Below are 4,693 nucleotides of genomic sequence, written 5' to 3'. Positions count from 1 at the left end.
TGGAGAGGGAATTGAATCTGGAGAAAGTATTCTAGTTCTAATTGGTAGTGCATTATCTTGCATATTAACTCTAATTGGGGTACAAAATGTCCTTATTTTTCTAAGATTCTTATTCCTCCTAGGAAGCTGTATCTGATACTCCGTCTTTACAAAACTGCATCTGGTCATGGATGTCACGGTGAGGAGACGGTACAAAACAACAATCAGCAAACTGGCAAACCAGAGAAACTAAATTAACACAATGACGTGGAGGCGCAGAGACACACTGAGCGGAAACCGACTCGTCAACACACAGTTTATCTCAGAGGGGGTTGTGGGACAAATGATGATGTAGAGAAAAATTACAAAAGCCACTGCATGTGTGTGTTCATGCATCTTGATGAAGATATAGTGATGAAGATATAAGATATAGTATGATGTGCACAGTATCTGCATTTCGGTGCATCTTATATGATGTGTTACTGCACCATGACCTACAGTTTGAGCTGTAGACCCACAAACAAACACACATTGAAAAATCCCACATAAAAGCCCAATAGCGGAAGGTCAGTTTTGAGAAAAATTATATTCAGTTGTAGTTTAGCATGACTATATTTTTGTTCCATATTGTACAAAGCTGTGTTTTACATAATTGCTCTGACTGATTTGCCAGAGGCCCAAAGCAATTTTGCCCACAATGATGGTGGGCGTGGAAGTGGCAAATAGTGGTAAATTGTGATACCAAACATTTTTACATTCTTACTTTACTCATGTAAACACTCTTTTATTCATATTACCAATGCCAGTTTGGTAGTACTCATTTTTCCTCATGAAATTCACGCTTCAAGTGATTTCCGTGATGAAAATTTCTGTCTGCGTGAAAAGCTGGGCAAGCTGGGTCTTGGTGGGTTTATATTCCTGATGCCTGGTTGCATAAAAAAAAAGTTGCTTTTATATCACCAGCCTCTTTTCTCCCTCTGTTTCTGATTGAAAACTCTGATACATCCGTTGCATTGTTTGTTTTCCCTGCCTCCTTGCAGCCTATCTGCTGTTTTGGCTCTGAGATTGTAAGCAATTTCCTATCTGGACTCGCTGCTAATGAGCTCACAGGAAAAAAGGAAAATAGAGGTCAGCCTTCCACTGTTCTGCTGGAAGAGTGCAGGCATTCAGCACAGCAGGGTGTCAGGCCTCTGCAGCAAACACTGGTGGATAAGCGTAGTGGTGTAGCATAGTGGTGATCTGTGTTCTCTCTGACTAAAAGTCAGAGAGAACACAGATCAAACCTCTTAAACTGGTAAAAAATAATTTTACAAAATGAAGTAACATGTAGCAAAGTAAAATACTAAAGTCAGAACTACAGACAGAGGTGAAATTGCTGTGCAGCTATACATCACATCAACCCTATGCATCACTACAGTAACTAGAGTAAGTGGCTATGTGGTGTCATGACAAATTGACAAACAAACAAACAAATAAATACATTGTATTGAGCCAGCATTTAGACCAACAGTCTTTTTTGATACACCACTCTAGATAACTATAGGTGAAAATGCAGCCAGTCAAACTGCATCATACCTGATATCTACAATTTACTTTAAAGTCAGTGTGTGTATGATGGATCTAACCGCATGTGCAGGTATTTGATGTAATAGAAATGTTCAGTGTCATGTCAGTGTGTGTGCTATGTGTGAACAGCGGCTGAGCTGATGCTGACACACACCAAGCGGGTGTGGTTTACTCTGACGCCGCTGAACTTCCACGAGCTGCGTCAAGTTAACACAGTCAGGTTTTCCTTCATAATAAAAGCACATAAGTTACTACTTTGGGAAAATGAAAATTTAAGTATTGAGATCTATCTCAGAACAAACCAGATGTATCACATTAGTCACTGAAGTCATAGTTACAATTAATATCAAATTAATTCCCAGCTAGATTATTAGATGAAAGATGCCACATTTGAGCCTATCATGGCACATGGACAGAGCTGTCCCTGGCCAGACTGGGGCACCAGGCAAATTTTGTTAGGAGGCCCCCCTGGTGTACCTTGCTGCCCACCAAGTCTCCAATAGGTACAAAAGCAGTGTAAAACAAAATGCCTTTTAATATAACAAACTTTATTCATAAGAACAATTAATATCTGAAATAAAACAAATAAATTAGGTCATCAATTAATAGTTAAAAGTTTTAAATTTTTACTTAAACAAGATACCCACCTTCTTGTTTTTTTTTTTTTTTTTTTTCCCTTGTGCTAGATTAAAATTGTCTTTTCGTCCTCATCTCTTCACCTGCACTGGTCCCCAGCTCTGAGCTCTGATTGGACAGATGTTGATTGTCCATCATTCCAGTGATTTATGCCTTACATGACAGACCTCAACTCACTTGACTTGGTGTGTGTGTAGGCCTTGAGAGTGATGCCTTGGGGCCCTCGTGCGGCACATTTGTGCATGAGGCCCCCCGTGCAACATGAGGCCCTACACACTGCGCGTGTTCTGTTTAGGGAGGAGCGGCCCTGCGCATGGAACCCTATAACAGGAGCAAAATTTTAATAAGGATTGTTTATTACCATTATTATTATTATGTATTATTATAACATGATATTTAGCAAATCTGTAGCAGGTGAAACAACAACATTTGGAGGGGCATCATTCCCATAAGTGCAAGCTTGTAGCAATGATGCTCTTATTTTGAAAATCCTACCCAGAAGTAGTATATCTGATGGTGGCAGACTTGACAGGTCTGCCACCATGAGGTGCATGAGGCGGCCAGAAGAAAAAGCGACAGCCGCGGCCTTATCCCCCCCCCCCCCCCCCCCCCCCCCCCCCAAACACACACACACACACACACACACACACACACACACACACACACACACACACACACACACACACACACACACACACACACCACCACCACCACCACCACCTTTTATTTGTGGCATTTACACCAGTAGCATCAAATATTAGTCCTACAATGGGGTAAACTCCAGGTGCACACAAGAAATTTCAAATAAACCTTTAACCTGTTGCATCAATTTATAAACTTTTATCCTAAGAAAAACCTAACCTTTAATCCAAGAAAGACATGTATTCAGATGCCATAGCATAAAGGCGTAACAGATACCACATACTGTCAACCTGGAGTCCCTCTGAAGAGAAGTTACATGAAAACATCAATCTATGCACATTTGTTCAGAGACTTAACAGCTCATGTATAACATTTATTTAAGGTAAGTGCCTTATTTTTTCAAATTTCTATTGTATTAAATGTCTTCAATTATATACTGTACACCTGAAGATCTTAAGAATATTGGCACCAATCAGATTTTCAACTATGCTTAAATATAAAATTGTCAGTATTTAGGGAGAGGAAAAGATAAAACTGCAGTCATTTTCTTGAAATGCACTAACTCACCTGTGATCTTCATGGTATAATTAAAGTAAATAAATTAATATCTAATAACGATATATTTTTATATACAAAATGGAAATATAATACAATTAAAGCAATAAGGAAAACAGGATAAAGGGACACCAAATCACTCGGTTCAATTCAGCCTTTTATTAAACATTGTTAGCCTTAAATTCAATATCACAACCCATCCTTATTAGCCTACTCCTTCATTTCACATTCAGTGTAGGTCATGTTGTCAGCAATCTCCTCACAAACGCCCTATATCTTCAGTTTTTTTCGAATTTAAATTTGAAATGGTCAAGGATTGCTTCTGTCTCCTGGTCATCGAGATGGCAACGTTCTTTTTCATCCCAAAGCCTTCTGAACTGCCTCACAACCTCTTCCAGTTCTTCCTCTCCCACAGTGAGGACACAGGGAAACCTTGGCCGAAAACAAGTGTTGGTTTGTTTCGACCCACTCTGCGGCCTTTTTGCAGTGATGACGTACCCTGGCCCCCACTTCGTCCTATGAAAAAGACAGAGAAAAAAATGTTAAATAAAAACTTGGGGGCTGATTAATGGGTTTTGTGTTTATTTTAAGAGCAGTTTAACAGACCGGTCAAATTTGAATGGGGACACTAAAGTAAGGGGCAAGAGGTGAACACGACAGGAGGGTTAATATAAACAGCTGTGGACTAACTGTGATGTTAGATACTGCATGTGACGTTAACTTTGGAGAGTGAAAAGTGTCGTCTCAGTAACACAGCGGCACAAACGCGCCTCGTAAAACGTAAGCCATTACCTCGTTTAGGACAGATAACACTACACAAATACAAACATCGTAACACTTATAGGATAATCCATCGACCCACTATTTGATTTATCAATGGCTATATATAATGTACGACCAGGAGGGGGGTCCGCAAAACAGCGGAGAACTGACCCGGGACTTGTAGATGCTAAATGTAATTTAACCTTCAAATCAATGAAAGTCGTGTTTTGATCAACGTTAAGCTATCTCTCAAATACATTTCCGAGCCTTCCGACCCTAAGTTAACACAGTTAACATATTTAATTGTAAACACGCAATAAAATATATGTAATGTATTGGGTAGTTAGAGTCTATGGCCGCTAGTTCAACTGCAAACATAACTCGTCTATAGTCATTTTTCACTTACTGCCACAACTGTCGGTCGTACACGAAAATATCGGAGTCTCCTTCTTCTCGGTGGTTGGCCACAATGCCGGACTCCCTCAGGAGGTGTGAAAAAAGTGTGTTATTTCCTGGTCTCACGCTGGAGGTTGGCCTGAGACGAGAGCCTGCA

This window comes from Myripristis murdjan, chromosome 24 (assembly GCF_902150065.1).
Source record: "Myripristis murdjan chromosome 24, fMyrMur1.1, whole genome shotgun sequence".
NCBI lineage: Eukaryota > Metazoa > Chordata > Actinopteri > Holocentriformes > Holocentridae > Myripristis > Myripristis murdjan.
The sequence above is the reverse complement of the archived record's forward strand: the minus strand, read 5'-3'. Positions refer to the sequence as shown.